This window comes from Bos javanicus, chromosome 14, assembly GCF_032452875.1.
Source record: "Bos javanicus breed banteng chromosome 14, ARS-OSU_banteng_1.0, whole genome shotgun sequence".
NCBI lineage: Eukaryota > Metazoa > Chordata > Mammalia > Artiodactyla > Bovidae > Bos > Bos javanicus.
The window spans coordinates 27,646,574-27,672,295 of NC_083881.1; the positions used below are offsets into that span (position 1 = coordinate 27,646,574).

Here is a 25,722-nt window from a genome sequence, read left to right on the forward strand (position 1 = left end):
TCTAGTGGCTTTTACAGCTCTCTGTGGCACCACTGCCTCTTTTTCATGCCACCTCCTGAATTGTGAATGAAACTTGACACCTGAGGGCCTTCAGAATCCATCCCCATTCAGTCCCTTTTCCTCTGGAGTTGATGTGTTGTTCAGTTGCTCAGTCGTGTCTGACTCTTTACAACCCCTAGCCCAGAACAGGGCTCCTCTGTCCATGGGATTCTCCAGGCAAGAATACTGGAGTGGGTTACCATTCCCTTCTCCAGGGAATTTTCTGGACCCAGGGATTGAATCTGGGTCTCTTGCATTGCAGGAAGATTCTTTACCATCTGAGCTATCAGGGAAGCCCCTATCTGGACTTGATAGACGAGGTTAACACACACCCCATGGAAATATCTGTACTAGGAAGCTTGAAAGCAATTGCAGTTTTCTTCACTTAGGATTTTACATGATTTATCAACTCAATTTTCTATACTTGCATATTGGAAAGAAAGACTAAATTAGACATAACTTTTCTCCTAGAAAATTGAATCTGTGTATTCTGCATGTGGGCGTATTTATTTATGGTGTACACCCTTCCATTCCAAGACTTGTGGTAGCTCACACACTTTTTAAATGCAAGATAAGGTACTTATTTATATATGCATCCCAAATGTCTAGCCAAGTTCTTGGTATCCTGCTGATAATTAATGTTTATGGAATCAAATTGAGCCTAAAGTAGAGCAAAGATTTTTAAAAATACCTTTTAAATTTTTTCAAATTTTATACTGGAGTATAGTTGATTTACAGTATTGTGTTAGTTTCAGGTGTGCAGCAACATGGTTCAGTTATACATACACATATATTATTGTTTTTCAGGTTCTTTCCCATGTAGGTTATTACAGAATATTTAGTAGAGTTCTCTGGGCTAGACAGTAAGTTCTTGTTGATTATTTTTTATGTAGTAATTTGTATAAGTTAATCCCCAACTCTTATTCTCCTGCCTCCACTGAACAAAGATGGTTTAAAGAAAGAAAATGATTATACCAGATGTCTGCAACAGAGTGTTGTCATTGGATCATTATTTGCCTCTGAGCTTCCTAAATTGTGCAGACTATTCCCTTTGTGATAAATTGTTCATGATTTAGTTTCTGACAAAGCAGCATATAACCCTTACCTTGAAAAGATATAAGAAAAATATAAAATTTATCTGAGCGTGTTTCATGTAAAGAAGTATAGAAATGTAATGGTCAGTATCCTTGACTGTATTTTCTTCCTATTTGTATGAAAGAAGATGCAGAAATATTTTTAAATGAACAATTCTCATGTACCCACGCTCAAATGCAGAAGGCACAATACGACACCATCCCATTTCAGTGAAGGAACTCTCTGTGGACCAGAGATAATACTGTTCAGGAATCCTCTATTTATATTACAATTTACTATGACAGAACTTGTATAATTTAAATGAATGAATCTCTATTAAACTATCATTTTCAAATATTACTGTTCTTGGCAAATTCCCAGCACGGATCAGTTCATGAATCTCTAACAAGTACATGTAGCCCAGCTAGTCAGTGATTTTGACTAAAGAAACAATCCTGACATGAAGAGGCAAGGTTGACCTTCAGTGGTGGGTGGGTTAGGAGCCTGATCTGTGTTCTTAACTGGATAGAAACCAGTTCATTTCAGTGCACAATTGAGGCACTTAGGTGCTTTCATGTAAGCAACTCACGGAAACAAGTCAATGACGTTTATCTGCACTTGGGCTGTGTGTGTGTGTGTGTGTGTGTATGAGTGTGTGTGTGTGTGCCCACGCACATGTGCGTGCATGTACTCAGTCATGTATGACTCTTTGAAACCCTATGGACTGTGTAGCCCGCCAGGCTCCTCTGTCCATGGGATTCTCCAGGCAAGAATACTAGAGTGGGTAGCCATTCCTTTCTCCAAGGTATCTGTCCAACCCAAGGATTGAAACCAGGTCTCCTGCATTGCAGGCAGATTCTTTGCCATCTGAGCCACTGGGGAAGCTCTGGGTTTATTGGTGCTGCTATAAATTATCACTGATTTCGAGAGGGTCTTCAACTTTCTCTGACTTTCCAAACTGCAGTGATTTCCATACATTTCCCCACCTCCTTCAGACCTTCCAGGCTGTTATACCTTGTTCTCTGTCCCATTTCTTACTCTCACCCAAAATATGACCAGCAACTAGGCCTTCCATCATCTCTGGGCCATCCATCACTCACTGGTCTCTCTTTTCCACCCACTAGTCCACCTTTCTATGACTGCTTCATCTACTATTTTAAAAAACATTTTATTGGTGTACAGTTGATTTACAGTGTTATGTTTTGGGTGTACAGCAAAGTGAATCAGTATATATATATCAGATCAGTCACTCAGTCGTGTCTGACTCTTTGCGACCCCATGAATCGCAGCATGCCAGGCCTCCCTATCCATCACCAACTCCCGGAGTTCACTCAGACTCATGTCCATCGAGTCAGTGATGCCATCCAGCCATCTCATCCTCTGTCGTCCCCTTCTCCTCTTGCCCCCAATCCCTCCCAGCATCAGAGTCTTTTCCAATGAGTCAACTCTTCGCATGAGGTGGCCAAAGTACCGGAGTTTCAGCTTTAGCATCATTCCTTCCAAAGAAATCCCAGGGCTGATCTCCTTCAGAATGGACTGGTTGGATCTCCTTGCAGTCCAAGGGACTCTCAAGAGTCTTCTCCAACACCACAGTTCAAAAGCATCAATTCTTCGGCACTCAGCCTTCTTCACAGTCCAACTCTCACATCCATACATGACCACAGGAAAAACCATAGCCTTGACTAGACGGACCTTTGTTGGCAAAGTAATGTCTCTGCTTTTCAATATGCTATCTAGGTTGGTCATAACTTTCCTTCCAAGGAGTAAGCATCTTTTAATTTCATGGCTGCAGTAACCATCTGTAGTGATTTTGGAGCCCAGAAAAATAAAGTCTGACACTGTTTCCACTGTTTCCCCATCTACTTCCCATGAAGTGATGGGACCGGATGCCATAATCTTCGTTTTCTGAATGTTGAGCTTTAAGCCAACTTTTTCACTCTCCACTTTCACTTTCATCAAGGGGTTTTTTAGTTCCTCTTCACTTTCTGCCATAAGGGTGGTGTCATCTGCATATCTGAGGTTATTGATATTTCTCCCGGCAATCTTGATTCCAGCTTGTGTTTCTTCCAGTCCAGTGTTTCTCATGATGTACTCTGCATATAAGTTAAATAAACAGGGTGACAATATACAGCCTTGACATACTCGTTTTCCTATTTGGAACCAGTCTGTTGTTCCATGTCCAGTTCTAACTGTTGCTTCCTGACCTGCATACAGGTTTCTCAAGAGGCAGGTTAGGTGGTCTGGTATTCCCATTTCTTGAAGAATTTTCCACAGTTGATTGTGATCCACACAGCCAAAGGCTTTGGCATAGTCAATAAAGCAGAAATAGATGTTTTTCTGGAACTCTCTTGCTTTTCCCATGATCCAGCGGATGTTGGCAATTTGATCTCTGGTTCTTCTGCCTTTTCTAAAACCAGCTTGAACTTCAGGAAGTTCACGGTTCACATATTGCTGAAGCCTGGCTTGGAGAATTTTGAGCATTACTTTACTAGCATGTGAGATGAGTGCAATTGTGTGGTAGTTTGAGCATTCTTTGGCATTGCCTTTCTTTGGGATTGGAATGAAAACTGACCTTTTTCAGTCCTGTGGCCACTGCTGAGTTTTCCAAATTTGTTGGCATATTGAGTGCAGCACTTTCACAGCATCATCTTTCAGGATTTGAAATAGCTCAACTGGAATTCCATCACCTCCACTAGCTTTGTTCACAGTGCTGCTTTCTAAGGCCCACTTGACTTCACATTCCAGGGTGTCTGACTCTAGGTCAGTGATCACACCATCATGATTATCTGGGTCGTGAAGATCTTTTTTGTACAGTTCTTCTGTGTATTCTTGCCTGTGTATATATTCTGTGTATATATTCTGTGTGTGTGTGTGTGTGTGTGTGTGTATATATATATATATATATATATATATATCTCCAGTCTTTTTTAGATTCTTTTCCCATATAGCCATTACAGAGTATTGAGTAGAGTTCCCTGTGCTATAATAGGTCCTTGTTAGTTATCTATTAATATTTTATGTTTGAAGTGCAGTTCCTTTGAACATTTCCCCCTTCACAGAAGAGTTTAACGTAAATGAATTTTATCATTACACTTTTTCATGTACGGATAGGATCTGTAGTCAAGATAATTTGAGAAAAACAAAAGCTATGTGAATTTAGAAGTTAATAGTCATTCAGAAAGGAAAGTCTCCCTGTATATTACCCCATGTATTCTTTGTTCCTTTATTTAATAGACTTTACAGTAATTTCCACATTTAATATATCAAAAGTTTTTTAAGTTACTCTTGGACACATGATAGGTTTCTCAGGTGGCTTAGCAGTAAAGAATCTGTTTGCTAATGCAGGAGACATGGATTCCATCCCTGTGTGGGGAAGATCCCCTGGAGGAGGGCATGGCAAGCCACTCCAGTATTCTTGCCTGGAGAATTCCATGGACAGAGGAGCCTGGTGGGCTATGGTCCATGGGGTCGCAAAGAGTCAGGCACAACTGAGTAACTGCGCATGCACGCACGGGCATGTGACACCAATTGCCCAATATGTAGATGTAGAAAGGCATGATTTTATTGCCTTTGCAGCATTTCTCCACTGTATTTCATTATCAATTTGTCATATATTTTTAGCTAAAAAAAGTGTGACTTTGAACTTGAATGTTGATCAGGTAATTCTAAATTAGAAATTTGAGGAATGAAGGTGCTATCTGTCAAAAATTATAATCAGAAGAAGAATTATTTCCCTGTCATTAATGCAATCTGAGTGGCAAAATGATTTTTACATCTTGTATCAGTTGTGACATGTTGTTGCTTGACCAGAGGCTTCATTTGTATCATCCAGTTGAACCTGAATTTACATGTGTGATGGAAGGGTGGTGTTTGTATGTCAGTTGGCAGGGGTGGGGGGGAATCCCTCCGGAGAGGTAACCTGCAATAAACATGAAAAAGATGTTTATTATAACATCAAACATAATTCTATTATTTTAATTCAAAGTAGATAAGAAGAGCCCTTTTTGGAACAGATGTATTATCAAAATTAAATTAAAGGAGAAGCAACAAATGAAATTATCATCTTACTGATATGTCACTTACCTCTGTCTGGGGAATGTAACTTGATAAAGGTAGGTATGGATGGTAATGAGATTATCCTCTCAAATGGAAAAGCAAGGACAGACTTCAGTCAAAAGTTTAATTTCTAATTAGAAAAAAATAAAAATCATGTTCAATTTTAATTTCATTGCTACTGTTAAAATGTATAGTTCTAGTAATTAAAACTAAATCAATCATGAAACAAAAATAGTACAGGTGGAATAAATAAAAGGAGCTTAAAAAGTGTCCTATTCAGCCAAAATCAGCAGCCAGGAGTCATGTATGGATGTGAGAGTTGGAATATAAAGAAAACTGAGCACCAAAGATTTGATGCTTTTGAACTGTGGCGTTGGAGAAGACTCTTGAGAGTCCCTCCGATAGCAAGGAGATCAAACCAGTCAGTCCTAAAGGAAATCAGTCCTGAATATTCATTGGAAAGACTGATGCTGAAGCTGAAGCACCAATACTTTGGCCACCTCTTGTGAAGAGTTGACTCACTGGAAAAGACTCTGATGCTGGGAGGGATTGGGGGCAGGAAGAGAAGGGGACGACAGAGGATGAGATGGTTGGATGGCACCACTGACTTGATGGACATGAATTTGAGCAAGCTCTGGGAGTTGGTGATGGAAAGCCTGGGGTGCTGCAGTCCATGGGGTCACAAAGAGTCAGACACGACTGAGTCACTGAACTGAACTGATTTAGCCAGAGTAAGTTTTTTATTGAGATTTTTACAGTTTATCATAAATTTTAATTTTTAACATCAAATGGGAAAATGACAAGGCATATTTTTCACATAAACAATTTGAAAGGTTTAGAGAATTTATAGTCAACCACCAAAGAATATTTTTGGTGAAGCAGAGAAGTTGCAGTGGAGTCAGAAAGCAGACATTTGGTTCATTGAATCATTATTATTCCTTAAATGTGTACTTTTGCTTCTTCTCACTTAGATTTTGAATTTCCCCTAATATACTAACCATTATAAAGTGCCAATTATAGTGAGAAAGAGTATATTATAAGCAAATAAAATGTTCATTCTGATAGTAGACTTAGTAGCTGTTTTTCAGGCCTATGAACGTAAGACCACCAAGCCTCATAAAGAATAAAGATTTCAGCATGCAAACAGAATGGTCATTGCTTTATTTTAAAAATATTCAATATATGGAAGTATGAATTCTCTGAAATCTAATTCATATGTTTAATGATATTAAGTCAAAATCTAACAAGGAAATTCTGTAAATTCAAAGAAATTATTCTAAAGTTCACTTGAAGAAAGACTTCCCTGGTGGCTCAGATGGTAAAGCATCTGCCTACAATGCAGGAGACCCGGGTTCAATCCCTGGGTTGGGAAGATCTCCTGGAGAAGAAAATGACACCCCACTCCAGTATTCTTGCCTGGAAAATCCCATGGACGGAGGATCCTCATAGGCTACAGTCCATAGGGTCACAAAGAGTTGGACATGACAGAGAGACTTTACTTTCACTTCACTTGAAGAAAACATTAGTAAATTTTTTTTAATTTAAATATTATTTAAGAGAAACATCTCCATAGCAAGCATAGATGTAGTAAAAGGCAAATTAATCTATAGAGTTTTCTGGTTTAGGCACAGAAATAGACCTATGAAACAGAAGAGTGTTCCCAGAAATTTTCTTCATAGTTTAGAAGTTAGTGATTATTGAAGAAGGCGTTACAAAACAAAGAAGGTAAAGTGGATTACTTAGTGAGTGGTACTGCAAAGACTGATAAGAAATGTAGGGAAGGATGAAAATGAAACCTGGTAGACTAGATGGTTGCTTTACATTGCTGCGTCAGTTTCTGCTGTAGAGCAAAGTGTATCAGCCTTACGTATACATATATCTCCCCTTTATTGGATTTCCTTCTCATTTAGATCACCACAGAGCTTTGGGTAGAGTTTCCCGTGCTGTGCAGTGGGTTCCCATTCGTTATCTATTTTATACATAATACTGATAGTGTGTGTATGTCAACCCCAATCTCCCAATTCATCCCACCCCAACCCCTTCCCCCTTTGTTGTCCATACGTTTGTTCTTTATGTCTTTGTCTGTTTCTGGTTTGCAAATAAGATCATTTTAAACATTTTTCTAGATTTAACATGTGTTTATTATTTATTTTTTTCTCTTTCTGACTTTCTGCACTTTGTATGACAGTCTATAGCAATGACAATTGACAACATCTCTGTAAATGACACACTTTCATTCCTTTATATGGCTGAGGAATATTCCATTGTACCCATGTCCTGCATCTTCTTTATCCATTTATCTGTTGATGGACATTTAGCTTGCTTCCCTGTCCTTGGTATTATAAGTAGTACTGCGATGATATGTGCACGTGGTCAATGGCTTTCCCTTTCTAGAAAACTTAAGGCAGCCCTGAAAATATATATTATGACTTCATGAATGGGAAAAAGACATGAATAATCATCTGGATCTTACAGTGCTTTGGGAACTGATACATGTTGGGAACCTATTTTCTGATAATGTTGAAAATATGAGAATGTACACATTTATATATATATTATTGTGAAAAGACCTTTTTGGTTGCTGACTTTCAATAAATTGCTTTTGCATCTCTTTTGATAGGCATTTCCTGAAAAGAAGTGGTGTGTGTCAAAAGAACAGCATATTTTGCAATGAGAGATGCCAATCAAATAGGGAAGTGCATGGTGGTTCTTGATTCTTGGCTCTAATTACATCTATGACCAGTGACATTACCCAAAAATAGAGGTTGAAGGGGAAAATTTGAAATCTCAATCTCACCCTGAAATGCTAGTTTAAAGAGGTGAACTGGATATTGAAATGGATAAAAAAATTGATGTTCCATATTAGTTAGAACTTTGAGTCCCGAGGAATTAGAAACCAGGACCATTTCTACATTGCCTCTTCTTTATTTTTGGTGACTCAGCCATTGGAAATACTCCCAGGAGCACTTGGAGGATCCTATAATTAAGAATTATGGCTTCTAAAAGTGCTGTCCACTTTGATAGGGTTCTCCTTGTCCCACTGCAGGTTGCTGTGAGTTAGTCTGAGCTCTCTCTCTCTCTAGTAAAGATTTATGATTTTTCTTTGAAACGTATTAGGCTCTAAGCACTAACAATTGAAGGCAGGTTGACTCCCCAAGGAGAGACTGGAATGGAGGATCCTCCATTCCTTAGGATTATATAACAATAATGTATCCTGCCTGAGGACAGTCTCTGGATTAAGGACAGTCTTTGGATTAAACCTTCTGGCTAATTCTGTTATCTTAAAATGTAAATTATGGGAGTAGATCTGATGAGGTCTTTACAACCTCCAGACATTCTTTGGATTCACTGGAGAGTATATAACTTCATTGTTAACACTAGCAAGCGGGTACTCTTTCTACCCCCTTCTGATGCCTATGTCAGAAGCTTTCTCTATCTCCTTTATACTTTAATAAAACTTTATTACACAAAAGCTCCGAGCGATCAAGCCTCGTCTCTGGATTGAATTCTTCTGAAGAATCGTATTCGTGTGATTCAACAACAACCTTTCACAATGATGACCCTGATGATGCTGACAATGATAACTTCAACCAGATTTCTGGACAACTTAATTTTTCCAGTAGAGGGAGGGAGGAGGTCAGATGGTCAGAGGCTTGCACTTTGGGAAAGGGTGTAAACTGCAGAAGAAATGAGCTTGTATTGCTCTATACAGTTACAAAATTAGAGTTTATCTGCCATGTCTTCCAGGAAGTAAAAGTCACGATTATAGTTTAATTGTAAAGATTATACTTTATGAAATTTTTTTTACATTATCAAAATATTTTAATGGGAGATAATATAAATTAGTGATAACCTAGTGCATCTTATAACAATAAAAGTTTCTAATGTGCTTTAGGATTCATCTTATTGAGTTGATTCTCACAAGTTGTGTGGCATAGATCTGAAAGGCTTAACCATTTTATTATGTGAGGGAACCAAGGTGTAGGGAGTCTTAATGACTTCCTTGGAACAGGGAATGAGACAGGAAGATCTCCATGTAGGGGGAACCAAAGCTGGCACACTGGAATTGCAGTAAAAATAAAACAAAGTGAAAAGCCAAGCAAAAAGAAAAGAAGAGTATCTGGTTTTGATGGTCCTCTACCAATTTCCCTTTTGTCTCACTAAATCTTTAATAGTCTTACTATTTCAGAAGTGCTCTCAACAGAGTCAGACATAATTGAGTCTTTACTTGGTGCAGCGATGTGAGGGGAGAAGAGATCAGAGGCGTGTGGCAGCGAAAGTCACAGGCGAACAGGTGTCAATGCATCAGGGCTGGCTTCCCTGGTCCTCAGAGTTCTCCTCACTAGAAACCCTGGGAGGTTTGAGTTCTTACTTCATGAAGGATGGCAAAGATATCCTTCTCCAGGGACCTACTCCCTTCCTGCTAGTCATCCTGTGTCTTAATCACATCCGGGTGTCACTGGGAACTGTCCAGGCTCTAACGTCTTGTATTCTGTTCCATTCCTTCAACGTCAACTCCCACCACCCCCGCTTCTCAGCCTCATCAAAATTCCACATCAAATCCCTTGTCACCTTCCTTTTCTCCTAATTTATTTTCTCATTTTGGAACACTTTCCATTTCTACATTTCCTGTGAATACAGAGTTCAGCTCTTCTTTCATCCATCCTTTCACTGCCCTTTATCAGTCTGCTACAGCTACCCTGCAAGTCACCATCCCTGAGTCAGTCCAGCCTTCCTTCCACTTGTACTCTGGTTTGGAATGTTATGAAGAAAATAACACTGTTGTGTAGATACTTGGAGTCTACCATCTAGCTAGACCCATACAACTCTGCAAAGAGCTGATTCATTGGAAAAGACCCTGATGCTGGGAAAGACTGAAGGCAAAAGCAGAAGCGGGTGGCAGAGGATGAGGTGGTTAGATAGCATCACTGACTCAATGGACATAAATCTGAGCAAACCCTAGGAGATAGTGAAGGACAGGAGAGTCTGCTGTCCTAGTGTTCCTGGGGTCATAAAGAGTCGGACATGACTTAGTGACTGAACAACAACAACATACAGCTTTCAGGGGAATTATTTTTTTGTTTTGAAGAGTGTGCATTGCCATTCCTCACAGTAGTTATTCTGATTCCTATGAGTCACTTGAAGTCCTTATGTCACTAATGGCTTCTCATATACTGAATGAAAGTCAGGCCTGAGCTACCCTAACCACTCACTCTCAAACCTTCAGGTGCATCCCCATCCATGCTCCTCCTCACCTCCTCTCCAGTAGGGTTATATTTCTGCCTTATTGTGGTTTTCAACAGCTGCTACCACAGGCTATCCTACAAACAGTCTGAATACCACTCCTTACTCAGTCTGAGTGTTCTCTCTTGCCTAATTACCCTACAAGGCTTCCAAGATGAATAAAAACATGTTCAAGGACTGCCCCCTTGCCATGCTCAGAATTCTCTAACGAAGCTATTCATGGTGGCATGGCTTGGCGGTGTTTCTCCGTCAGGTTTGCCAAGTGGGTAGACCAGGGGCATTCATGTGGGTCATCTATTCATTAGGAAGAAAGCACTTTCTATGCTTTGATTAGTCTCTTCTAGTCCCCTAAACCACGTGGATAAAAGGCACCTTTCTTCTTTCCTCAGCTGGGTTCCCAACTTCTTCTGCCGTCCTTTTTATCAAAGGAAAATCTACAGGTTGTATTTCAAAGACTAGGCATTATTTTTCGGTGCTAAGCAGAAAAGTAATTAAAGTCCATTACACAAAAGCTCGGTTTCTCTTTCGCTTCTCTTTAGAAGCTGTATCAGTAACAAGGAAAATATAATCATGAATTTTAAACTATCATTTTAACCAACTATATCCTCTGTTAGAGTTGCGGAGTGGCCCATGTTTGAGCCCCGCAGGGATGTCAATATTGTCCACTGGAAATTTGATAGCGATTTCTGGCTTTTGCCCTAGTGCCAGGCGCACAGAAAGCACTTAATGAATATTCGTCACCTAAAGATGTGAATCCTGTCCCCTGCATTGTTTCAGAGGTGAGAAAAGCTAACAGTACATCTCCAGAGAACATGTCACAGAGTTTATTTTCTTCTTAGTAAACAAATGCAGTAGAGGAAAATAATGATGTTTGGGTTTAGTCTGATCACAATAAAACAGTATCTAGTACATCTTTGTCAGAAGATTCATGTTTTGTTTTGCTCATCATCCCTGGGGTTTCTTTTTTACAGTGGGGATGGTACACAGAGGTTTGGACTCTTCACCCCTCCTGCTTGTGCCTCTGAAGAAGCCTGGGGTTTCTTTTTTACAGAAGGGATGGTACACAGAGGTTTGGACTCTTCACTCTCCCGCTTGTGCCTCTGAAGAAGCCTGGGGTTTCTTTTTTACAGTAGGGATGGGACACAGAGGTCTGGACTCTTCACTCCTCCCGCTTGTGCCTCTGAAGAAGCCATGGCATGGTAACACGTTCATGTCGCACATCACTTGAGCTGCTGCCGGGGCTGGAGTGGCTGAGGGAGCTTGCAGTGAAGAAGTTTTGTGCCTTGGTCCTGATTTTGAACTATTAAAAATAAGGTGTAGATTTCAAGGACAACTGGGGAAATGTGTTCTCCGATGGCTGATTTACTGTTGCTTTTGAAAACAGTTGTGTTCTTTGGTCATGGATTCTGTGACAATTAAAATGAAATGTGTGAAACTGTTGAATGATCCCTGGATGAGACTAATGACCTTGGAAGAATTCCACCGTAAGTTTGGCTTCCTATTCCAATTTCTGAAGTGGTCACAGGACTCTTGAAAAACAGCCAATGACTGATGATGCAATTTTTGTCCACTCATTTTTTTTTTTAATAAGATTCTCCCCCTAAAACAGGTGTTTACTAACACCTAACTATGCTTCAAGGTACCCAGGTGAGCATTATCTGGGACCAGATCATGTTAATTGCAGAAAAAATTGCCTTGAAATAAGGACCCTTTTGGAAATTGTAGCTTAATGTGGTGAATGAACTTAAATGCATGATGTGGAAGCTATGAGAAAATAGTTGACTTCCTCACTCATAGCACTGACAGGCACTCTCCTTGAGTGCTTTCTCTCAAATTGAAAATAAAGCATCTTAGGTTGGAATCAACTTATTTTTCAAAAGTTTAAACTTGAAAAATAACTTCAAATTCTAAGATATTAGGATTGCAGAATCTTGTAAAATACATATTGGAAATATTGATCGATTAATAAAAATAATACAACATCTAAAACACAAAATCTAATGCTTTAATTTAGTATTACAGGATTATAAATGCATGGAATAAAAATAATCAACATAGAATCACAAAAGTTGTTACAATTTTATAGGTTTAATTTTCAAGGGAGTATCTAATAATCTTCTCTTTCTGATTTCATATTTTAAAATTAAGTGTGATTAGAGCTGCCTTTTTCAGAATTTGTAGGAAAGAATAAAAAGGAACAGACTTCATTTGTCCCCAGCCAGTTACGGGAACTTGGGCAAATCATTGATTTTATATTTAAAGTAGAATAGGGCAAACATGGGCTTCCCTGGTGGCTCAGATGGTAAAGAATCCACCTGCAAGGCAGGAGACCCATGTTCAATTCCTGGGTCAACAAAATCCCCTGGAGAAGGGAATGGCTCCAGTATTCTTGCCTGGAGAATTCCATGGACAGAGGAGCCTGGCAGGCTACAGTCCATGTAGTCACAAAGAGTCAGACACGACTGAATGACTAAGACACCAAAACATACTCACACACCCACAGGGCAAGCATAGTCAGCTACAGAAATATATCCCAGGGGATGGCATGAAAATGCATTGCTGAGGAGTTGTCTACGTGTCCAAATCCATCTGCGTAAGCATGTAATCAGCAGAAAGGAAAACAGTGCCAGAAGTTATGAGCGCTCTGCCATCCCCATCAGGGGACAGAGGAGGTCCAGTTCACTTTGTCCTAAAACAGTGCCAGAGAAGCTATTTTCAAATGCATAGTGGAATCATCAAAGCTGATTTACCTCGCACGGGCAGACAGACACTTAACACGTATTTGCAGAAATGTAACTATGCAATTAGAATGAGGAAAGCACAAGGCATTGAGAGCCAGCAGGTGTAAAAGGGTAGTTTTACTATTGCTAATTGACCTGGCCCTGGGCTGATGACACAACCACTCTGGGACTAATAGTCTGGATTTAATTGTTTCACTTATAAAGTGTTTAAGCACCACTGGATGCCATAGGAAAATGTCTGCCTCCGTTCTAACTTGCCTAGAGTCACAGCATCCTGCTGTGATTGTGTCCTTGGTGTATGGTTGTCCATGGTGAAGGTCATAGGTCAGCACAAGCTACTTAATGAATCACAAGAACATCCATTCTTAGGTGACCCAGACTTTGCTTTGGGAAGTCTCAGTTATAGTTGCAAGAGTGGGAGGGAAATGTGGTTAAATCTCAGGTTCTGAGCTTCATTTGCCATGTGACTTTGGGTCAGTGAAGTGAAATAGCTATGGGATATTTCAATGACCAGAAGGAGCGTCTGGAAAGGAAATAGCACATAGCCTGGCACAGAACAGTTTCTCCATAAACAGTATATTCTTAGCATCATATTTAACATAGTACATCCTTCACCCTTGATTATACAAAATTTAAGGCATTTTTAAATCTATCAATCCTCAGAGTTACAAATCCATTTTTATTGCTGGTAACTATTTTGAAAACATATTTCTATTAAATATGACTTTAAAGGTTTAATGGTTAGAGATCATTCAGCAGAAATTGGGTTTTAGGAGAAAATAGAACTAGAGTTAGGGCATTTCATAATATGTTGTGTGTGTTAGTTGCTCAGTCATGTCTGACTCTTTGTGACCCTATGAAGTGTAGCCCACCAGGCTCCTCTATCCATGGGGATTCTCCAGATAAGAATACTGGAGTGGGTTGCTATTCCCTTCTCCAGAGGATCTTCCCAACCCAGGGATCAAACCTGCATCTCCTGCATCACAGGCAGATTCTTCACCACTGAATCACCAGGAAGCCCAATTTCATAACATATGTGGATATTATTTTGACAGAAGGATATTGCAAAGACTGCATCTACCTTAAAAACTCATCTCAGTGTGGAATACAGTTGTTAATTAGAATAAACGTGTACCAGAACAGCTCACAGAGTGCTCACTGCCTTTGTTGTTTCTTATTGACAAATGCACCCCTAAATGCCACTATTTTTTAAAATTTATTTTTAGTTGGAGGATAATTGCTTTACAGTGTTGTATTGGTTTCTGCCATACATCAACATGAATCAGTCATAGGTATACACATGTCTCTCCTCCCTCTTGAACCTCCCTCTCACCTGCTCCCCATCCAACCCCACTGTGTCATCACAGAGCCCCCGCTGAGCTTCCTGCACTGTGCAGCAACTCCACTAGCTAGCTATTTACACATGGTAGTGTATATGTTTCAACGCTACTTTTCAATTAGTCCCACCCTCTCCTTCCCTTGCTGTGTTCACAAGTCTGTTCTCTATTTCTGAGTCTCTATTGCTGCCCTGCGAATAGGTTCATCAGCACCATCTTTCTAGATTCCGTGTATATGCTTTACTATTTGATGTTTGTCTTTTTCTTTCTGACTTAGTTCACTCTGTATTAACAGACTCTAGGTTCATCCACCTCTCTAGAACTAACTCAAATTGGTTCCTTTTTATCAGTTCAGTTCAGTTGTGTCTGGCTCTTCATGACCCCATGGACTGCAGCACGCCAGGCTTCCCTGTCCATCACCAACTCCCAGAGCTTATTCAAACTCATGTCCATCGAGTCAGTGATGCCATCCAACCATCTCATCCTCTGTTGTCCCCTTCTTCTCCCGCCTTCAATCTTTCCTAGCATCAGGCTCTTTTCCTCTTGATGGCTGAGTAATATTCCATTGTGTATATGTATATGTGTATATATATATATATATATATGTACCACAACTTCTTTATCCATTCATCTGTTGAAGGACATCTAAGTTGCTTTCATGTCCTGTAGATGCCACAGTTTTTTCAAAGGGCAAGTGACAATGGAAGCCTTTCTAGAGACAATGGAAGCCAGTAGTCTCTCTCTGCATGTTCCCTAAAAATGCCTGTTTGAGAGCCTATAAATTACAGGCTGTAAGCGTGATGGCATTACTAGATATATATTGTGAAAAGATCCCCATGATAAGTCTAATTTAACACCCATCATCACACAGCTACCCTTTTGTTTTGTCATGAGCACTTTACAGATCTCCTCTCATGGCAGCTTTCAAATATACAACACAGTATTGTTCACTTCAGTCACCATGCTGTATGTTACATTATCAGGACATTTATTTTGTAAGTGCAAGTTTGTACCTTTTGATGACCTTCAGACTTCTTGAGTTTTTGAAAGGAGGACTTTTTTTTACCTTTGGCTGTATGTGGTAGTGGGTAATAATTGGGTATGTCCCAAGAGCTTAGAATTAAGAGCAACCAAACAGCTCCATAAGTTGAACTATTAAAGCAAAATGCAATAAGAATGAGCAGAGCTATGAAAGCCTTAATGAGATAGTTTTTCCCAGCCAAAGAAATACCTGACTGAATATTTTCATTAGATGAATACAGGCCTTATCCATGCCAATCATCAGAAGGCAGTGTGTGTGTATGGGGGAATGGGGTGGAGAAAAGTATTGATTGGCCATAGAACATAGAAAAAGAAGCCTCAGAGTGTCAGAATTTTGACACTGATCATTCGATAACTGTTAGTTTTAGTGGAGTGATATGTTTGGCCAAAGAGCCAGATAATAGAATTCCATGTTCAGGATGAATGACATCTTAAGCAGATAGACACTGCAAATGATCCTAGATTCATGACATTACCTTTTCAGATCCTATGACAAACATGCCTGGCTCTGATCCCAGCGTTCACCAAGAAATATTCACTTTAATGTTGGCCAACCCATGCAGGTGTGTCCACAGAAGAGTGTGTGTGGGTCACGGCCTCATCAGTTATGCCATAGTTTCTTTTTTATTTTCTGAGTGTACATCAGAAGAGTCATGTTGCATCCTAAGTCTACCACTTTGACTTTTGTGAGCTTGGTATTTTGAATACCCTCCTGAGACACTGGAGAAGGAAATGGCAATCCACTCCAGTATTCTTGCCTGGAGAATTCCATTGGCAGAGAACCCTGGTAGCTACAGTCCATTGGACACAACTGAGCAATTATCAGTTTCACTTTACACTGAGCTAGACTCTAAATTTAGGGGCTTCCCTGGTAGCTCAGGTGGTAAAGAATTTGCCTGCAATGTAGGAGACCTGTGTTCAATCCTTGGGTCAGGAAGAACCCCCGGAGAAGGGAATGGCAACCCACTCCAGTATTCTTGCCTAGAGATTTCCATGGACAGACCATGGAGTCACAAAGAGTCGGACACGACTGAGTGATTAACACACACACACACACACACACACACACACACACCATGCCTGAGACACAGTTCACATGGCTGAGCCTCTGGAGCTGAGGGCCCATCCAGGTCAATCTGCTGGTCACCTCTCCTCCCCTCCCCCGAGACCTTGGGTAGCTGAGCAGCTGTGTTGCCTGGTGACATACTGACCACCTGCATGGGATTCAATTTTTTTTTGATGTGGGCCATTCTTAAAGTTTTAATTTAATTTGTTACAATATTGCTTCTACTTTATGTTTTTGTTTGTTTGTTTGTTTTTGCTTGCAAGGCACGTAGAATCTTAGTTCTCTCACCAGGGATTGAATCTACACGCCCTGCATTGGAAGGCAAAATCCAGACCACTGGACTATTAGGGAAGTCCCTGGAATTCCATTTTAAATGCTATCTTACCTAATCACTTTAAAAGAAACAGCTTTTCCCCTTTATGTTTTAATTCCCTCCGTTCCATTAAAAAGATAGCACAAAAAAAATAAAAAATAAAAAAAATAAAAAGATAGCACAAATGGCTTCACTGTTCTGAAATTCAGTGAGACCAACAAGCCAAAATTTCGTGTATAAAATGTTCACTTTATTTCCTCTTCACTTTCTTATTTCCACTTCATTTCCTCTTCCTTTTCTCTTTCCTTCTTTCTTTTCTGTCTGTCCCTTTTTGTTCCCTCCCTCCCTCCTGCCTTCCTTTTCTGTCTCTTTATGTGTCTTTGCTTCCTTATTTCTTTCCTCTCCTCCCTTCCACATGCATTTTTCTAGAGCACTCTCATGTACCTGACACTATAAATACTAGCAGGAAAAAATCCTAATAATCTGGTAGGAAAAAGAGGTACATACTTAAATATGCAGTAAAGGGTGAAATATATTTTTCATTTGTGATTAAATTCTATTTAACTTCACAAGTATGCATTAGGATTCTTTTGTGTGCAAGCACTGTTTTGGGTTTTGTGGAAGATGCCAAAAGCATAAGCTTGGCCTCAAGTTGTCGTGTTATTAAACACGTAGAGAAAAGAAAAAACAACTCTAGGCAGAATGTGGGAAATCTTATGTGAATTGTACAGTGTTCTTAGAGGCAAAGAGAGAGAACACTTCTAGCTAGAATGTTCTGGGTTGGGTTGGGTTGTACAGTAGGACTGTGTTGGCTGAATTTAAATTGGGCGGAGAGGTGCATCAGGGCATTGGGGTTAAGGCAGGGTCATGGGGAGATAGAATGAGGCAAATAGAGCTGGTCAGAACTGATGGTGGTGCTCAGGCTTAGAGATAAGTTTAACAGGTCAGGAGAACATAGTATTGAGTTGAAAGCTGTGGTCTTAGATGAGCAGATAGGGCAGATTTGGCTGGATAATTATGTTGACACCAGAGCCAAAGGTTGTATTCTCAGGCAGCTGTGGGAGAAGCTAGTTGCTCTAAAAATTATTTAAAGAAAAATATACTTTTTTGATGGGCTTCCCAGATGGCTTACTGGTAAAGAATCCGCTTGCCAATTCAGGAGATGCAAGAGATGTAAGATTGATCTGTGGGTTGGGAAGATGCCCAGGAGGAGGAAATGGCCACCCACTCCAGTATTCTTGCTTTGAAAATCCCATGGACAGAGGAGCCTGGCAGGCTTCAGTCCGTAAGGTTGCAAGAGTTGGACATGACTTAGTGACTGAGCATGCATGCACATACCTTTTTGGTTTATTTTTTCCTGGTGATAGCTCCAAGTGGTCTATTCAATTGTACCTCAAAGGCTTGTTCACCTGACAGACCCCTCAGCCACCCAGGTTTCCTCAGTCTTCATGTCTGAGGACAATATGGCAACTTCAAACTTGGTATTTGTAAGGAATAATTTGTATTAATATTTCCTTCCAGCTGGGACACAAGGTAAGCACGGTTGTTAAGACAGCTGAGTCTGGGGCTACGGAAAGCCTTAATTTTGACTTAAGGAATTAAAAGTTAAATTCATATGACAACTTGAAGAGTTTGATGGTTTGTCAGAAAAGGCCATGATCAAGAACTGTATTTTAGGAAGATTATTCTGCCAGGTGCACATCTGGATATGGACATTTATGGGTATATGGCAGCATCTTTGGAAGAGATATGAGAATGGTCAACTAGAATAATTGTACTCTACGTGAAAGGTCATCCTCATGGTTCATGGTGGAAGTAAAATCAATAGGACTTGGCAATCAGTTGACTATAGGCAACAAATGAGAAGCAGGGATCTTGTAATTCAAAGAGCTTGAGTCTAGGTGGTAAGTCAGCTACTATAAAAAGATAGTATCAGCCAAGATAGGGAAATAAGCAAGCACATGAGAAGATTTAGAAACAGAACATGCAGATCTGCTGAAAAGCCTTGCGTTTCACAGCTGAAGGTCTACCTGTGTATGTGTGTGCCTATTAGTGTCATGTCTGACTCTGTGTGACCATATAGACTGTAGCCCGCCAGGTCCTCTGTTCATGGGATTCTCCAAAAATGAATACCGGAGTGTGTTGCTGGATAGTCCATTAACAAATGGCAAGAGGTATTTGTTTACTTTCATAATAAAATAGACATTATTTTGCGTCATTCTTGGGAAAAGTGAATCAATCATATAAACAACTATATATTGAAATTTAAAGGCCTTTATTATTTGCTCCAGGTTATCTCAAAAGTTACTATGACTCAGATGTGTTTGAAAATATTTTGATGTTTTAGCTAAAGAAAAAACTGTATCATGTTAAAAATCAAAGTATCCACCATTATGGAACTGTGCTCAATCCATATACCAAAAGTGGCTTTGTCTTATAAAAATGGTGTCCATTTAAATTTGGAGTTTGAATTTTAAAAATGATAGTATTTGCACATCTGTTATATGTCCAAATTGAAATAAATCTGTTTAATCATGATTCAGAAGGTTATAAGGATGACACTGAAAAAAGACTTGCTGAAAAAATTTTATTTCAGTTTCTATAAAGTATATATGCTTGTAAAAAGCATCTTCTGTTTATTGAGAAGGTAAACTGCTCTGTGTAAATGCTTCCTATTTTGATAATGTAGATACAAGTCACATTCAGAAGGGTTTGAAAAACCGAGGTGCAAATATATTAAATTCTAATCCATGGCAGAAGATAAAACCATCGCTTACTGGGGTCAGGGCACACTTTATAAAGATGGTAGTTAACAGGGTCTAAGTGATATTTCAAAAGAAAAGTACTAAACTTGTTTGTCATATGAATGCTAATCCTAGACCTATAATCTCCCAAATCCTTGAATCTGTTACCTCCAGAGACTCCAAGCATGGGACTTTATATCCTTCAAGTTATGTGTTTGTATGACTTCTGGTTAAATGTAGATAAGTATCATTCAGATTCTTTGTATTGTCTGAAATAGAAGTATGTTCTGCCTCATAATTTAGCAGGAAGTTCAAGAGATACTCTTCATTCTTTGATGCAGCTTCAGTTATTCATAATGAACAATATTTACATATTAGTAGATCTCCAAAAATTCCAAGCAATGCCTAAGCGATGAACTCTGAAAGAGACAGAATGGAATATCCCCGAAACTTGTATAAACCCCACAATTCTGCTTGGAAATATATGTCTTGCATATTACACCTCAGTTATAAGTTATTTCCACAAACATTGCCATAAGAAAAATTCTAAAGCTGATATTTTATAAAATAGAAAGTGATTGTTCATACAGATTCAACCTAGTGTCAACTTGGTGTCAACCTGGTGACCCAGCAGCATAACTTGTTTGTTGTGTTCTTAAAATAAAACAGGCTACACTTATTTTTTTTTTCAGATGACTCTCTTTATACTGTCTTATAAAATGCGTTTGTGTGAGAGACAATTAAATGTTAAGAGGGGTGGAAAACTTTAAGTGAATGTTCAGTTAACAGAAAAATGTACTTAAAGAAGAAAGTAGATGGGGTTGGATTCAATTCCTTATGACTAAAAGCAAAATATTGGCCGTTTCTGATAAGTATTTAAATTCCATATGACCTTTTCAAAGCCATTTGGTTAGGAAGCCATTTTTGTTAGGCTAAAGGACAGAGAAGACACCTGTACTTAAAACATCACAAAGCAAATTGTAGGTATTAATTCTAAAATTATGGAAAAGAGCAATTTTATATGAGGTTTAGTGTGTTTGGAAAGCATTTAGAAAGTATTTCCATTCCATAGATATTTCTACTCTACAGTGGGTGCTAGAGTGCTTAGAGCTTGGTTCTTATTTTTATTATTATTATTTTTTATTTGTTTGTTTGTAAGCTGCTTAGTCTAAGATTGTTGTTGTTTTCAGTCACTAAGTCTTGTTCGACTCTGTGTGACTCCCGTGGACTGCAGCATGCCAGCATTCTCTGTCCTTTACTAGCTCCCAGAGTTTGCCCAAGTTCATGTCTAACCATCTCATCCTCTGCAGCCCTCTTCTCCTTTTGCCTTCAATCTTTTCCAGCATCAGAGTCTAAGATGCTGAGGGTCAAATAAAGTAGACATGGATATTGCCGTTACTTGGAGTATCTGATCAAACACTGGGTGAGCAGAGAGACTGGTTCTATTTGCCTGTTCTTAGGAGTTGTGTAATCAGACCCACACAGACTTGTATGAGCCCCATCATTAACCAGAAATGTGACCCCTCTGCTCCAGACCCTGTCAAGAAGCTGGGGGTTGGTGTGGGCAATGGTGGTACCCTAGGAACACTGAATATTAGGACTGTCCCTCTCCAGGCCCTGAGGGCTTCAATGATCCATCCAGGTCATAATCAAAGTCTCCCAGCACCCAGACTGAATCAGGAACAACCAATAGAGTACAATTTCTGGGCAACAGAGAGCCTCTTTCTTGCCTTGAATTCATCTCACCACTGGGCTATACCTGTGATCTCAGCCCTTGAAGAATTACTGCTTAGATGTATGTTTTGATGACTGATTTTAAAAGCTTAACCAAATCAAACAAGAACAGAACAGAACATGTAAACAGGTAGAAAATGCAGTGTTTGTTTCCTGCCATTTTATATCCTAACTTTAAGGCAGAACTGACTTAGATATGTATATTTTGGGAAGGAGATGGGAGATGAGCAGAGGGGGTTGCTGGATTACCGATGGGGGAGGGCAGACAGGGCAAAGCAAACAGTTGTATTTTGTGCAGTGTGCTCTGTACTTCAAAAAGATATTGCCTCTAATCCTCACAAAAGTCAGGTATTATTAGCTTCCTCTATAAGTTGAGGAAACTAGGTCCCAGAGGTTTAATCAGTTTGATTTAGTTCATTCTGATAGCCCATGGCAGACCTGTGCTTTCATCTCATGTCTGAGTGTGTGCTCATTTGCTCAGTTATATCTGACTCTTTGCGACCCCATGGACTGTAGCCCGCCAGGCTCCTCTGTCCATGGGATTCTCCAGGCAAAAATACTGGAGTAGATTGCCATTTCCTTCTCTAGGGAATCTTCCCTACCCAGGGATCCAACTCCACCTCCTGCATCTCCTGATTGGCAGCCCAAGTCTTCACTACTGGACCACCTGGGAAGCCCTCTCATATCAGCAAGCTAAGTTGCTTCAGTCGTGTCTGGACTCATTGCGACCCCATGGACTGTAGCCCACCAGGCTCCTCTGTCCATGGGATTCTCTAGGCAAGAATACTGCAGTGGGTTGCCATTTCCTCCTCCAGGGGTCTTTCCGACCCAGAGATGGAACCTGTGTCTCTTGCGTCTCCTGCATTGGCAGGCGGGTTCTTTACTACTAGCGCCACCTGAGTGTGACTCCCAATTCCTTGATCATTTCAGTCCCTGAGACCACATTTGAGTGGGAGGCCAAGGGAGCCCTGCATGTGAAGCCTTTCAGGAGGATCAGCTTCCAGATCCTCAACTTCCATTCAGTCTTCCATAAAATTGATCTGCCTTAAATACACCTGTGTTTGGAATGGGGTCCTTTCCCCACATCCTTGTACTCAAATTCCATCCTCCCACTCTGCAAAATACAGACTGACCTTTTACCCATCTCTAAGTTCACCATCATGTGTGGTTCCAAGAAGTAAAAAAAAAGAAAAAATAGTGAAGAGTGAAGTCAAGAGAGAAAAATAAATATATATTAATACATATATGTGAAACCTAGAAAAGTAATACAGATGAACCAATTTGCAAAGCAGAAGTAGAGACACAGACGGAGGTAGAGCACAAACATGTAAACACCAAGGAGGCAGAAGGGAGGTGGGATGGATTGGAAGTTTGCATTGACATATAGACATTACTGTGTGTAAGATTAGCACAGGGGAAGAAAAAAGACACTGCAATCTGTTGGTAGGACATATATTAAGTCAACCTTAAAAATGCCTTCCAATATACATTAGGTTCAGACAGTTTGATTCCACTTATGCGAGCTATCTAGAATAGTCAAATTCATAGAGTCAGAAAGTACGTTGGTGGATGCCAGGGGCCAGGGGCCAGGGGTTTTAGGAGGGGGATTGGAGAATTAATGTTAAATGGGGACAGAGTTTCAGTTTAGGAAGGTGAAAAATTCGGGAGATGGATGATGGCGAGAGTTACACAGCTGTGTGAATGTCCTTAGTGCCACGGAACTGTACAGCTGAATATGGTTAAAGTAGCATGTTTTATATCATGTGACGTTTACCACAAAGGACCATTCTTTGGTCCTTCTTTGGAGGACCAAAGAAAGGGCATTCAAAATACTGATGTGAGTATTGGCAGAAAGAATGACAGATAGTGACAGAAAGTAAAAGTCTAAATTTTAGACAGATTTTTGCAAAGAAGTAAAGTAGTTTGGAAGTGTTAAGAAAAAAGTACCTATGCATGAGAATGAAATTCTCTGGGGGATGTGAAATGTCAGTGTAAATTCAAAGAGAGAAACTACATACAATTTCTGACTTTTGAAGTCATGATAGTTCATGTCTGTTTTAGTAGCTGCTGATGGGTTCACTACTGTATTTAGATGAGATGGATATATTTAAAAGAGTAATGTGGCAGTTTTATTTTTAAATGTAATTATAATATGGTGAAAAGTAACATCTTTTGTAACTACTGCATCTTTTTTTTTATGTCAGATACATAGAGATATGTGAGGGGTTGAAAGAAAAAAATTAGGGTTATATAAACAAAAAATTTGATGATTGCTATCGATTCTGAGTGTCTTCAGATTAATGAGCCATCCTGCTGGGATCTTCTTTATTATCCAGCTAGATAGGATCAACTTTGGAGAAGAAAGAGGAGGTTAATATACAAGGATCCCACCCACCCCACCCTCTTCCTCATATTACTTTTAGAAATACACGTGAAAAAATGGGAGATGGGAAGTGTTCTGGGTTTATTATTGCAAGAATGATGATATCCAAAAAACTACTGAAGAAGCATGAGGAGCTGAAGTCGAATATTTGAATCTTCTTCCAAACTAATTGTCATGTATTTTTCTGCCTCCAGTTATTAGGAGGAGAGTGGTTGCTAGTCATTTAATGAGGGGTATATGAAAGTGGATCTGTGGTGAGTGACGTACTGACCTGGGAACCTATTTTGTTTAAATTACCTCCTACTGCCCGTCTTCGTATGACCAACTATTTCCAGCAAAGACATGAGAACTGCTTAACTTTTTCTCTGTCTCTATGCCAAGCTAATTATGGATGTGGAGCTTTAATCCATGATATTGATGCAAAACACTCATGTGGGTAAGCTCTCTCAAGTTTTCCTTGTTATTGATTGAACAGGTAATGGAGATTGTCCTTCAGGAAGGGCTTCCCAGGTGGTGTTAGTGGTAAAGAATCCGCCTGCCAATGCAGGAGACGCAGGAGATGCGGGTTCGGCCCCTGGGTTGGGAAGATCACCTGAAGATGGTAATTGCAACCCGCTCCAGTATTCTTGCCTGGGAAATTCCATGGACAGAGGATTCTGCCAGGCTACAGTCCATGGGACAGCAAAGAGTGGAACATGACTGAATGCACACACACACACACACACACACACACACACGCGCGCGCGCGCACACACACACCCTTTCAGGAAATCACTTCTACAGGCTGAATGAAGTTAGTTCATGGCTCCAAGCATTTAAATAATGAAGTTGTGTCTTTGAAATAACAAGACTTTTTTTTTTTGCAGAATTTCCTTTAATATTTAGATTTTCCTTCCCTTTTTTTCTGGAAGCAGGAGGAAAATGATAGTGCAGGTGTTGATACATAGCCAGCATATAACCTCCCTGTGATGTAAGTCGGAATGTTTCTTTGGAAGTGCAAGTGCTCAGGGCATAAAATGTCAGCACTTTTGAAAAAGCTGGTATTAATTATAAGGGGCTCAAGGGCAAAGAGTGGATGTTACTGACAGGAATGATAGACACAATGGGCTGAATGCTTGAAAAGGTTTTTCTATTTGGGAGAATATTTACCTGTTTCACTCAGGTTCCATGCAGCATGAAAGTCTGTCCTTTCAGACCGTGCTATAAGAATTCTAGCACCTAACACATCTGGAAGGATGTAGACGTTAGCACAGCTGTTTACACTGCTGCAAGCTCACACGCAGACCAAATACCATGCTACTAATGGTTCCAAACCTCCATACTCTTTTGTTCACTTATTTATTTGCAAAACATTTGTTGGGGATACTGTGAACAAAGCCCTAGAAGGTTGCTGCCAACAAGATTAAACCCTCTCTGTGGCCTGGAGGAGAGACACAACAGTGCTTCCTATTAAAAAAGACCTGTAATAAAATGTATGCATGCCTTTTTTTTTAAATCAAAATTGCTTCTGCTCATTGTCTCTTGGTGTAAGAATGACTTTAAGTATCCTTTAGTGAGTACATCCACCTTCTGAAAAACTCTCTCTCAGGTTCCTATACAGGCATTCAGAATAAAGCCATGAATGAAGGGAAGACTTAAAATATTCTGCATGTAATGCAATACTGAATCAAGTATCTATGGCAAAATCGGACTCATTTTTTTAAATTTCTAAATTACTAGGCAAATTTTAGATGTTTCAGTATTTAATAGCACCCCCAAAATGCTCCTGCTGTATTAAATTATTCTGCTAACCTAATCCAGAGTCACAGTCTTGTTTATGGGGCAGTCTGGGTTGCCATTTTCCAGGCCTTCAGTTGGGTCCTATTGTTCCCATCGCACTGAATGAGTGAAAAGGCCTCCTTCTTGCTATACTGAAAACCTCAAGACTTGTGAAGAAGCCAAACTCCTGCC

The 25,722-nt window shown here is 39.8% G+C and overlaps 1 protein-coding gene and 1 non-coding gene across 3 annotated transcripts in view; both read left to right on the plus strand.

The window, feature by feature from the left end:
- NKAIN3 (sodium/potassium transporting ATPase interacting 3) overlaps positions 1 to 25,722 on the plus strand; it is a 542,894-nt gene that overhangs the window by 33,266 nt on the left and 483,906 nt on the right. The gene's annotated exons all lie outside the window — the stretch shown is intronic.
- Positions 6,470 to 6,541, plus strand: TRNAC-ACA (transfer RNA cysteine (anticodon ACA)). Its single transcript has one exon. It is a non-coding gene; the product is annotated as a tRNA-Cys (tRNA).